Genomic DNA, 13,516 nt, shown 5'->3' on the forward strand with positions numbered 1-13,516 from the left:
TATAGTCTATGCCTACAGTGAAAGAGTGGCAAGGCAGTACATAGCCTATGTATAATAGCTTTTAAACCATAAATACATACTCCTCACCTCCAAATACTGCTTCCAACCTTCTGTTACTCATTTGTTATTTTTTCTTAGATATCATGAACTAAGTGACTCTTTAATGGTGTTTTGAAAAAAAATATAGGTTTCCTCGGAATGGATTATATCAAAAGAGGTGTCTCTAGGTATAGCACAGAAACAAGCACAGAAGAAGACAAATGCCTATGTGAATAGCAGGAAGGTGAATAGGAAAGACCGTAATTTTCATGAATGTAAAATGGCAGTAACATTATAAGGCAGAGAGGCATACCTTTTTTATTTGTACTATGCTAAGAAACCTCCCCTAAACCAAGGCCCAATATCCTACTTCATACAGTGCAGGAATTGGGGAAAAAAATGACTGCTCAAATGATAGAATACTTCAGAAAGTGCTTCTAACTTCTTCCTGAACCATAAGTCTAAATGTATATCTAATGACATATATGCATAGATGGTTTATGTGCATATCCATATATCCATGTACACAAACACACACTCTCCCTTCTATAGTGGTGTACAAAAAAAAAGATACTGTAGTACAGATAAGGATAAAGTGGTTTTACTACTAACAGTCAAATACTTGGGCTTCTATTAAACTATTCCATCTCTTATAAAAAATGACAGATAAAAATTCTGAAATATCTATGTAAATATGTTTAGATATTCTATAATCTTTGAAATGGGATTTAAAGCTTAGTCATCGCTAAGAGTTATTTAGCTTTGCTACACTTGTTATGATAATTTTTCAATAAATTCTACTATTGTTTAAAAATTATAATTGGAAAACCTATAATGCATATTCTGCCATGCTTGTCATCCACCATAGGTTTTAGTGCAGTACATCTGATGAAGAATTGCAGAGTAAAATAAAGAGCAATGACAGGAATGCCAGTCTCCATATTTCTGGTGATAAAAAGGCTGAGTGCTTGCCAGCAGCAGCTTGCTGTCAGTAAGAATGAATCTGAAACAGATGCCAACCACATCAACAGCTTCAGTCATATACATTTTTTATTAGACAATGACAGAAGTCATGATGGAAGTACACAGGTGCAAGGTACACCAAGTAATACCACCATTACATCTCAAATTCAAAATATAAAGTTATCTAGTACTGTATTTCCTAACTAGAATATTCTGCTCATATCTAAGTCTGTAAAACCAGCATGTTTAGTGTTAAAAATAAGCATACAAATAGAATTTGGGAAAGGCTATTGTAATTTTATATTGAATCTCTATCAATATTAGATATTGTTTTACTAACATGTGAAGAGAAAGATCTATTTCAGTTCTCTTTTGTTTTCTTTGTGATTTGGAGTTTATATCAAAGTAATGTGCATATACTAGTGGATATATGGCTAAAAATCACTAAGCTTTTTCCCTACTACCCATCTTCCAAAGAGACCACAAGCCTCCAGCTTTGGTTAATGATGTGCTGGGGAAAAAAAAAGTCCTTACAACTGCAGAAACAAAAAGTTGACTTCTCAAAGTTTTTGGTCCTCAAAACGGAGTGGTTTAGAATAAGATTTGTTTAGTCATATTTAGTATCTCTCTATTTCAAAATTTTGTGGATTTTGTTTTCTATGTTACTACCCACTTACTGAGATGTTTGATTGAGCTAGATACCAAAATCTGCCTAGAGATCTCTGCAAATGCACAGAGCCCCTTGAGAAGGCAGGACAAAGCAAATGCCCCCTCCATCTTCAAGAAGGTCAATAAGGAGGACCCAGGCAACAGAACAGTCAGGATCACCTTGATCACTGGGAAGGTGATGGGCACCATCCTGGAAACTAACTCCAGGCATATTATGGAAAAAGAAAATATTATCAGAAGCATGACTTCACCAAGGAGACTAAACTGACAGACTTCAGTGATGAAGTGATTGGCCTGTGGATGGTGAGACAGAAGTGGATTTCAGTAAGGACTTTGTCTCACATAAGACCTTCATAGACAAAATGTTATGGGCTCATTAAGCAGTCAGTGAGGTGGATTGAAAACTGAGTCCAGTCCTGTTTAACATCTTCATTAATGGCCTTGATGATGGGGACAGAATTTACACATACCAAGTTTACGTATCAGAGGGGTTGATATTCCAGAGGGTCATGCTGCTATCCAGAGGGACCTTGACAGGCTGAAGAAATAGGTTGACAGGAATCTCATGAAGCTCCATGCACTGGAACAGATTGCCTAGAGAGGTTGTGGAGTCTCCCTCAACAGAGATATTCAACAACCATCTGAATGCAATCCTGTGCCATCTGTTCTAGAATGATCCTGCTTGAGCAGGGAGGTTGGACCAGATGACTCACTGATCCCTCCCTACCTGATCAATTCTGTGATTCTGTGGTTCTGTGAAATGCAAAGTCCCACACCTGGGAAGGAACAACCCCATCCATTAGCACGTGCTGAGGGTCACTCAGTTGGAAAGCAGCTTCGCAGAAAAGAACCTGAGGCTCCTGGTGGATGCCAGGCTGAACATGAGCCAGCAATGTGCATGGACACAAAAGAAGGTGAATGGTAGGCCGGGCTACACTGGAAAGATTGTTGACAGTACGTTGAGGGAAAAGATTTTTCCTCATTATTCAGCCCACAATTGAGTTACCCAATGCAAGAGAGACATCGACACACTGTAGAGAGTCCAGTGAAGAGCCACTAAGAGGACTGAGGGACTGGAACACAAAATATAAGGAAAGACTGAAAGAGTTTGAACTGTTCAGCTGGAGAAAAGAAGGCTAAAGGGGACCTTACTATTGTATACAAGTACCTGAAACGAGGGTGGAAAGAGGATAGAGACAGACTCTTCTGAGTGGAGCCCAGTAATAGGACGAGATGCAACGAGCACAAAGCAAAATACAGATGATAGCGAAGGAAACATCAGGAAACACCTTTTTACTGTGAGGGTGACTGAGCATCAGCACAGGGTACCCAGAGAGGTCATGGAGTCTCCTCTCTTGGAGACTCCTCTAAACAAAAACTTCCCTGGACATGGTCCTGGGCAATTACCTCCTGCTATCTCTGCTTGAACGGGGGGATCAGACAAGATGACCTCCAGAGGTCCCTTCCAACCTCAACCATTCCTTGTGATTCTGTGTGATTCAAGGGTATGTTGCATTCATGGAATCTAATTTAATTTTAAATGGGCTTGAACATCTTCTTCTCGTGTATTGAATTTAGTTGCAAAGTTTCATATTCCTGAAGATTCTAGAGTATCCAGAAGGGAATGCAAAGGACAGAATGGAATAAAAATCTTGAATATAAACCAAAAATATGGAAACATTTCTGTTATGTTTAACTAAGAAAGCTGTTGAAACTGCATGTATGCATTTATTTGCATTTTCAAGGAGTTGGTAAGGATTTTTGTTGCATTTTAGTGTTCCCTCTACACCTAAATAAATTTACCCCCTAAATGCTATCATTTGTGCACAGATGGAATATTCACAACAACCTGACAAAATGAGCTATACTAACATTTGAACAATTTTCATTTTTTTCCTGAAATTCTAAAGACATAGTAAAAAGAGAACTTCTAGCTGAATTATTTGTTACATGCATTTTATTTCACCATACTACATATTTTTTCATTCCACGTTATCTAGAAAACATGACTTTAAAAATTATTCTAAGTATCCACTTAGGGTGACTCAATGAATGCTAGTTACAAATATACTTGACTATTTTTTAAATTATTCAAAGGAAATATACAATCTATTTCCTAAGTGCAATGCAGTACAAATAGTTAAATTTAAGATACATAACTTTGTCTTTTTCCATTGAGTGACTGGTCTACTTTTAATAAACATGAACACAAAGTGTTAACTACATCCAAGCATCCAATTCATTGAGTCGTTTGCAGGTTTGTTAAATATAGAAGTTTAACCTGACCATGACTGGTTGCTACCAGCCTGTCTCTTCTCCACACACCTTCACCTGATCATCTAGACTCATTTCTTGAGAACATTACTATCAAAGAACAAGAAGAATATTAAATCATTGTTCTCATGAGATATTCTATGCTATATAAGAGCACAGTTCAATTTCTGGAGAACTGGCAAATTTCTGCTCTCATTTATCCTGCCATAATAACAATAATGAATTTAATTTCTTATACTAACAGGCATAACAAATGATCTCAGGAGCACTCAATACACCTCTGGTTTGGGAAAAATAACATTTTCTACTTAAGTTGTCAGCAAATGCAGAGAGAGAATTTAACCCCTTGCTGCACCTGAGCCTAGTATAATTTAGCTGCATATGCATTTCTGAGTGCGTGAGAAAAGACTTCAAAATGCTGTCAGCTTCTTTTCCCCTGAAATCAGAACACTTGTCATCAGGAAGATAATATCATACTCTGAAAGATGGGAAAGAAAGAAGTAGTGCTATACTTCACTACTGCCTACATTGGTGACCAAGATCGGTTCATTCCAACAAGGGACGGAAAAATTTAATCTTTTCCTTTAAAAGCACAACACACAGACCTCTTTCAAAGTTACTGTCCTGTAAGAACTGGATAAAATAGGTCAGGAGAAAGACAGAAAAAGGAAGAAGGTTAATGTTCCTTTTTTTTTCTTTTTTTTTTTTTTTAACTGCAAAAGATTGGTAACTTTCTTATATATGTTTTCTTTATACTGCAAAGTATTGTGCTAATTAGGCAAGATGTTGGACTATCTGAAGAAGATATAAATAAAAGAACTAACAAAGAATCTGTAATTAAAAACTGCTATCATATTTAAACCTGTGGAAGTTTCAGTACCCCCCTAAGAATCACCAGATTAAAACTCAGTCCCTAGGTCTTTTTTCTCTACTTTCTTTGATGATCTGACTCTGAAGAGATAACCATAACCCTGGTATTTAAAACGGAAAGTTTCTCTTCGGTTTGCTGAGATTGCACATGTACGCTAACACAAACACCTTCCTCTGCCAAAGAACTTGTGAGCAGGAGGTCCCTCTCTGGCCTTTCAAACTGGATGAGGCTTCCAATGGGAACCAGAACGGGAATGAAAAGATACACACAAAATGGGTCACTTTGTTGATTTTGTAGTCAATCTGTCTCTTAATAAAATGAGAAACTATGCCTAATTAGGATTAGGGGAAGGAATCAAGCCTAAAGTAAAATAACTTTGTCCAAAAACAAATGTAATTATCCAGAGTCAGAAGGGAGTCTCAGGGTGTAGGTCTGAGCCCTGTCTATATAAATGTATCACTAAATATCATACTACATCAAAACTGTCTCAGTAAGAGTGTTGGAAACATCTAATTTTACAAATGCAAAAGAATTAGCTATAAAGTTATTATTAAATACAGTATAAGTGTAGTTGGCCATTTAAAGGGGTTAGTATTCAGCAATGCTGTTAGATTGATATTGGTTTTATCTAGAATGTGGTCATAACCTGGCAGACAGATATATCTTTCTTTGTCATAAGCTCTCTGCAGCGTCTCTAAGCTTATCTGTTGATTTGAAACATCATGTCCCCTAAAAATATTAATAGTTGCTATTGAGGAAGAAAGCATCTCTAACCTTGTAATTTTTGGGGGAGATGGATACTTATTTAATTGTCTTCTCTGGATTAATTATAAGCCAGACAAACCTGAAACACCCTCCTTGAGGTGACTTCAGCGAAAATGTAGTCCAGTCATGCTTCAAAAACATGAGTCACAATTTATGTGGTTGTAATGTAACTCTATAAACATTAAATTAAGGTTTTTTATAGAGTTCGAAACTAAAATCTAATAGTAATTTCTCAGAGATATACAGTGAACATCACCCTAAGGTACTTTATCAAGATCCTAAATGATAGACATACATGAATTTCATTTACTGATTTTTTTTTAACAAACTTATTGAAGGTAAGTCAAGGTGCAAAGACAAATTCAAAGTGAACAACAATCAAAGGAAGTACTGCAGTTCATGTCCCATTTTTTATTTGGCTTTCTAATTCTATTATTCTTAGCTATTTTACCTACCAAAATACAGTATTGCTGACATAAAAGCTTCTGGTCTTGTTTTGCCTTGGTCTAAATGTATTCATAATTCCAAAAGGTAAACAGAAATCTACTAATTTGCACCTACTTTTACCTATGCAAAAGCTTCGATAAAAACATTCAAAGAAAAGTTAAGATGATAACAGGTCTAACTAAAGGAGTAATGATAAAAAGATCATGTAAAATCTAAAGATATCATGAAATAAGTATTTTTATTAAGAAATGCATTGCATGTAAATTTATGAGTCATCTGCTTTTTAAACCCTAGTTTTCAGAAGAAACACTCTTCTGACTAGGATAAATAACAAACTTGTTTTGGAAAAAAAATATGATATATATTTCTGATATAATTGTGAAGAGGAATGAGATTAAACTTTTAGGAAGAAAAGATTCAGGAAAAAATACCTCTGACAAGTTTCTATCTATTACTAAAATAATAATACTGTTTATTTTGAATAGTTCTCTTAAGAAGACACTGAGCAAATGTCTACAATTCCAGGATCAATTTGGATCATGCACTGTATAATGTAACTGTGAACAACACCTGACTAGTCACATCAGTAAAATCATCAGTCAAGTCCCTGTGATCAAGAAAAGTGTCATAATGGGTAATATAATAAATAATGAAGATCTTATTAGCAATTCTCACAAGATCACATTAGCCATCTAGAAGGAACATGGTAAATTCTACATGAGCAAAATTAAAATCTAAGGAAGAGTGTTATGTCTGTATCAAGCAGTTTACCCCAAATTTCAGTATTTTATGACTTTCTGTATCTGGTTAGAAAAGCAGCTTTTTTTTTTTTTTTTTTTTTGGGAAAAGAACATGTTTGTGCATAAAAAGGAAAAGAACCACATAACACACATGACCACATAACAATAAAGATGCAGCCACTGACTGCTTTCAGTTCGTTGAAGGCAAAACAATGCCAAACAAGATAAATAAGAGTGTATTTGATTGTTCTTCTGTTTGGAAGTTTTCTTTACAGACTGACTTTTAAGACTAGACAACTAGTGATAGAAAGGCCACTGTGCTGTTAAACTGGCTTCAGGCACTCAAAATCATAACAAGTGTTAGCAGCGCACTGTCACAAGATGTTCCAGCTAAGGTTCCCAATATTTTACATTCACAACTGTGTGACTAAGCCCAAAGCAAATTTTTTCAGAAACTCAGATTTAAGGAAGAGCAAGACTTTTCCTTGGTATTGTTTCAGTTTTGAATGAATGAATTTCTACTTTGTTTTCCTCTAGAATTAGAATTAAAAAAAAAACCACCCATAAAAAACAAACAAACAAACAAACAAACACAATCAAACAAAAAATAAACTTCTAATATTTTTCTTCACTTAATTCCTGGTAATGAAATACTTAATTCTGTGCCTGATAGTGAAATCAGGTGTGATTCTCACAAATATGATAGGTCTTGTGTAAAAGTAATGACTACATTTTAAGACACAAATAATTTGCAAAAATATACCTTCTACCTGTTCTTACTCTTGAAGAGTATGAGTGACAAATGGCAATGTTTGCATGCCAATTAAAATATTGTGAAAATCAATATATAATTTTGTATGGTAGGCAGCCAAAAAAACGCCAGGCAGCCAAGATGATTTTTATACTATCCCAATGACACTGTAAGACAGTTTCATAAAATTACAGTTCTATGTGAGACTTAACCAGCTGAACAATATGGTCACTCAAATATTTTGTTCTAGAACTTGGTCACCTTCTTAATAGACTACATAAAAACTTGTGCTATTGTTACTAGGGCAGAAGTGATTTGGCAGTACGCTTGTTCAGATGACAAACTGTCTATGCGTTCCCAATCAATGAAACACTATCAGGTTTCAGTTTTCCTTCCCAAGGTAAGGTTCTATTTTTATTTGCGTCTGTGTATGGTAAAAGCCATACAGGTTAGTCTATCTCACTATGGATTCAAAACTGTGATGAACTGTTCTTTCAAAAAATGTATTCATTCCATAATTAGTCTTGGCCTTGATAATTCAAACTCTTTAGAGCAAAGCAAAAACATGAAGCAATGACTTTGTAGGAACTGTCTCAAGTACAAAATAGAGACAGAACCCACCATACACTGTCTCCAACCACAGAAGACTGAATTATTTATGCAGAGGAGATATTCATGTAATAACATGCAGGAGATTCTGCAGTGGTCTGTTTTTCAGAGAGGACCTGGTTTAAGTTCTTGGCTATAATTAGATCACTCATGTGAGTGATCCAAAACTGAGTCTTTTGTCTTTAGTTCCAGACACATTTTTCTCTCCTTCTATTTTTTTCTTCCCCTCCTCTAGTATCCTTGACAATAAGAACTATTTTGACAAAATTTACAGTTGGTGTATTCATTTAAAAAAAAAATCTACCTTGCATACATCTGAATATTTTATATTTTTGCAATACTTCTGAACAGTTGAATGAATAGAAAACTAATTTAGTCTTTTTTTCATTAAACCAAACACAGTGACCAAAACTACGGTCTGCTGGCACGGATGGAAGGACTGGGAGGCAAGTCACTGCTAGCTTTACATGGTCTCTGTGATTATGATATATCAGGTAGTACTGTGCTCGTGTGGGCTTCATGGTCTACTCTGACTCACACAGCTGCCAGTGTCATCTTGATTCTAAGAAAGTAATTAGAGATAATTGGTTCCAAACCCAATTATTTGTTCTTCCAAACCTTAGTACTGAGAATTGTCATGTTTCGTGGTTTAGCTTTCCAGATGCACACTCTCCAGGGATCAATTACAGAAACAGTGCCAAAGCAGGTGTTGAGGGTTAGACAGTCCCTAGGTTATTGCAGTCCATATTGGACTAATTTTAATCCCCTATTGAGGATTTAGAAATAAGTTGTGCTTCAACATACCAGAAAGTTCTCCAAAGGAAGAGAAAAATATGAAGTTTTTGTTTGAACTACAAAGACAAAATACGTAAGAATCAGTTTCATCAAAAGCTGTACTTTACATTATGTTCACATTTATTTTTTCTCCATCACTCCTGTCATTGTCTTCAGTTCACATAAACTAGAAGCAGAAAAGAAATTCAATCTGAAATGAAAACATATTTAAGGTTGACTAAGGTACAGAATATGATAAACTGAAAACAAAAATCCAAACCACATTATAGAGTCCTTTTCTTAGCAGCAGAATTTGAATGTTACTGAACAATCCACTACACAGAAAAGTTAAGAAGTTCTAATCTAAATTCTAACATATTCCACTTACTATAAAGTTTCCATTTCAACTGTCTTGGCTATTAAGAAAGCATGAGGTTAACAAGAAGAAAGGAAAGACAAACAGTAAACAGTCTGATTTGATAGTTTTAAATGACAATTCAATATTTTTCCCTTCATTTTTTATTTCCTGTTTTTATAAATTCACCAGTATTTTGACATTGAAGGCAAAATAGAATATTTTTCTGTAAAGAATAACCTTCTTTCTCTTCTTTCCCCATGTCATAAGGTGAGAGACAGTCCTTTGAGGAGCAAATGCTGCTTCATTCAGTCCCTAAATAATGTAATGCTACCCCTCTGAGGAACAGTAACATTACTTGGGCACAGCAACCAGTTTTTGATCTGGAGAAGAAATAGACAATTTAAGTAACTTGTTTATCTAGAGAAAGTATTGTGACAAATAGCATATAAATCTCTGCATGTGAAAATATGTAAAGAGCTGCTGTACGCCCATAGCCTGATGACCTGAACTTTTCTGCCTTTGTAGGATTTTAGAGAAGCTCATACTATTAAAGTAGCATGTCTTCTGTGTTTCTCTATGATGCTTGTACATCTAGGAAACTTGCTACTATTGGAAAAGATGGTTTCCTTTTTACAACTGTTTTGCAATAGAAAGAGGATCCATAAGGAACTCTCTGTCTAGAGGCTGACACAAAGAAATGTGCTTTGACTAAACAGTTTCATAGTTTCTGAAATTGCTTCACAGCATCTTTTTATAGGAAGTGTCTTTCTGAGCACACATAATCAACAATCTGCAATGACCATGTTCCACAGTCAGATATATCTCCTTTAGCAGCACTCCTAATATCCATGGGTTTCTTTTTAGCTTGAATTCTTCTGTCACAGGTATTGTAGATGCAAAATAGAAAGATTTAAGACATAATCATCAGCAAGCGTATTTACCAACATTTTAGATGATTCAAACCTCAGAAGTATTTCTAGAAAAATGAAAGACACATTACTACATATTTAAAGACTTACTGCAAGATTCCTCTGCCTCATAAGGGAAAGAAAGAGTTAAAAAATCCAAATTTTGAGGCTACACAGAATCAAGAGTTCTGAAAATACCTTAAATGATAATTTTTCATAAGAAAATTGGAGGTTAGTATTTTCTAGACAGAAAGGATTTTCTTTTATATGACACGAGATCTACAAAAAACTGCTCAAAATGTAAGTAGAGTGTTAAGAAATTACAATGAAAATTTTGGAAAATTTTGAAAAATTTTCAATTTCCATAATCTGCAACAAACCAAAAGTTAATTTTTTCTAGTATTTTTTTTTCTTACCTGTGCACAGTCACAAAACTGACCTTTACAAACTCACACACATATATATAGATTATAGGGAAAACCCAATAAATTTCTTTAATGCAGATGAATATTTTTTAAAAATAGTTGCAGAACAATATTATGGTGATATTTCCACTAAAGACTGTTTATGCTAGGATATGGCCCAGATCTGGTAGATAAGACTTCAACTTAGTCTTTGTCATGCCACAGGGGAGATGCACTTGTTGTTTGTTCCATATCTTACTGCTAACACTCATCAGTAAGCCAGATTTCAGTGGTTTTATCACGTCAATAAATTCACTACTCTGGATTCCAATGAGTATGACACCACTTTGAATAAAAGACTGCCATTTCAGGGTTCTTTTGAATATCTCACCATTTTGCTTTCTGGTTTCCTCAATTTAAAAATTAAAACAGGAAAAAAAAAATGAAGACACAAAATTTGTGCCATTTTTCCCAGTTTTTGCAACCATAATAGCTAACACTTTTCAGCACCAGCTTTCTATGGGAACTTTTAAGTTTTTTTAACCAATGTAAAAATCACTCCACCCTTATAAATATAGAGCTATGCATAAAGACAAATATAGCAATTATCTTAAAACTTGTATTGATACTATACTTATTTTAAGACAAGAAGAAAATGAGACAGGCACATAGAAAAAAAAATTAGGCAGGGTGCCCACAGTGCAAATTGCTATAATTGTAATCTGGAGGGAAACTTAGGTTCCTTACTCTTCAGAAAACTTCAATAGTTTTCTGAGAAACATTTAGTACTCTACTACTTTGGTCTCATCTAGAAGACTGAATAACCTCTTGGATTTACCCTGCCACAGTATGTGTTCAGAGTAGTAAGGAAGGTGTTTCCTTCTAGCATAATGTCCTACATTTTGTCCAGTAAGTGATTTCCCATCAAAGGATTTGACAGCTTCCCCTGTGAACACTGAAGAGAGAAAAAATGCTGTGTAGAAAGAACAAAAGTATAAATATCCTGCTTTCATTAAATCCATCCATTTCTGCTTAGAGATTTCTGTTTAAATGAGTCCTTTTAGAAAGCCTGCTATAAAATGAAATTATTTAACTTCAGGTATGTTGCAGTAACTCAGTGCTAACACGACAGTTCTCTCCTCTCCAGCACCAATTCAAAACCCCTCCTCTCATTTTCAATCCTGGTCAGAGAAGCATTTCTCTGAGTGTTTCTGTGAAATGCTGTCAGCATCTCCCTGAGAGTGCAGTAGAGAATAAAGAAAGAAGCAGAGCAGATGGTAAAAGATGGAGCCTCAGTAAGGATGCTTTGTTAGCACAGTGCAGGAATCAAGAGAGAGAGATGAATCTCACAATTGCCAGGAGGTATAGCAATACCTCTCTGTAGGATTCAAGGAGTTTACTCTGACAGGGCACGGTACAACTCCTAAGTACCACAGGCTGCCTCCAGCTTCAGTTCTCTGTGTTTCCTGACTGCAGTTCTATTCTTTTCTCTGTCCCACTTCACAGCTCAGCACCCTGGCTTGAGCCCTGACTCAGTCACCTCTTAGCACTGTTCCTTGCACTGCTCTCTGCAGCAATCTGACAATACTTATCCACAGAATATATGCCTTTATTACTCATTCTCTGCTTCCGAGGAACAGGGTAGAGAGCAAAAATCTTAAGCAGGAAACAAACAGTAAATACCCTCTATTTTTGCTCTAATATGGCCTTGACATTGTTTTACATGGGATTGTCACTGAAAAATCAGAAAAAGTCTACTGGTTCTACAAAATACAATTCAAAAAATGAATTAATGTGGTTACAGGTCTCAAAGCAGGCAGTTCTGATGGAAGACTTCACAATTTCCAGAAATATAGGAAATATGAATCACAGTTATTTGTTCTCTATTGTGGGTGCAGTCAGAACAGAAATAATTAGGTATAAATTATGATAACAATAATAAGATAATAGAAGATCAGTCCATACAGACAAGATTCAAAAGTATTGAGTAGACTGTGAATTTAAAGTTAGGTGAGCATTTTCTTGCACATACGTTTAGTAGTGTTCCTTGGGTCATGAAAAGGCCTAGATAACTTCTTCAGTTCCCTTGCAGTCTTATTTTACAGGATTAAGTAACCTATTTGTTGTCTTCTGTGAATTGGAGTAAGATTGTCTCAGAAAGCCATATTCATTAATTTCCAATTATCTGATGTATTTCAGACTGGTATATTCTGGAAACTCATATGCATTCTAGGACAGAAAGCAGATGAGCAGATAACAGAATTAAATGTGAGGTTTAATTGTTACCACTTGGTTAACTCCAAAAGAATAAGAAATTGACTGTCCAGGTAGTAGGTCTAATTAAAATCCTTGCAAATAAAATATTGTGCTTTTCTGTTTTTTGACCTCTACATTTCTAGAGCTATATAGACTCCCAAGGTATTCCTCTCTCAAATGCTTTCCCAGTATGCTCCAGTGACATTTTTAAATAGTGACAAGTATGTGGACTTACGTAAACAAAGTTAAAAATTAAAAAAAAAAAAAAAAAAAAAAAAAAAAAAAAAATTAAAGACCAGCTGTTGTGGCTTTGCCAAAAGAGATTCATATGAAAAAATAGTATTTTCAAAGACATCAAAATAATAGTTAGAACTGTTCTTCCATTGTTGTAAAAAAACCCTGAAAACCTTTGAAATAAACTCAAGCCTGTTTAGTTTCATGTGTAAAGAAAGATCTGAAACAGCCATTGTTTTCCACCTAAAAGGCCTATGTAAAGCAGGGCTTAGGATGATAGTTTAGGTATTTACCTTAATTCCAAATTAGACATCTGTCCTTCTCTGCTGACTATGCCATGAAACTGTTATGTGCTCTTATTTAGGAATCAACCTGCCTCATCCTGGCTTGAGACTGATGTCCGCTAGAGAATGGTTGGCTATAACCTGGAAGTTTTTTCTGTGGTTGATTGTTT

General features: G+C 35.2%; 1 protein-coding gene across 5 annotated transcripts in view; it reads right to left on the minus strand.

The window, feature by feature from the left end:
• The window catches only part of CSMD1 (CUB and Sushi multiple domains 1), a 1,077,494-nt gene that overhangs the window by 673,264 nt on the left and 390,714 nt on the right, over positions 1-13,516 (minus strand). Inside the window, exon 1 of one of the 5 annotated variants that reach the window (XM_051778076.1) lies at positions 11,411-11,449. The exons of the other annotated variants lie outside the window; for them this stretch is intronic. The gene's annotated coding sequence lies outside the window, so the exon portion shown is untranslated. Of the gene's footprint in view, positions 1-11,410; positions 11,450-13,516 lie in introns of those variants that run through there. 5 annotated transcript variants of the gene reach the window in all.

The sequence above is a fragment of the Manacus candei genome, unplaced genomic scaffold (assembly GCF_025592945.1).
Source record: "Manacus candei isolate 608988 ecotype Guabito, Panama unplaced genomic scaffold, ASM2559294v1 h1tg000011l, whole genome shotgun sequence".
NCBI lineage: Eukaryota > Metazoa > Chordata > Aves > Passeriformes > Pipridae > Manacus > Manacus candei.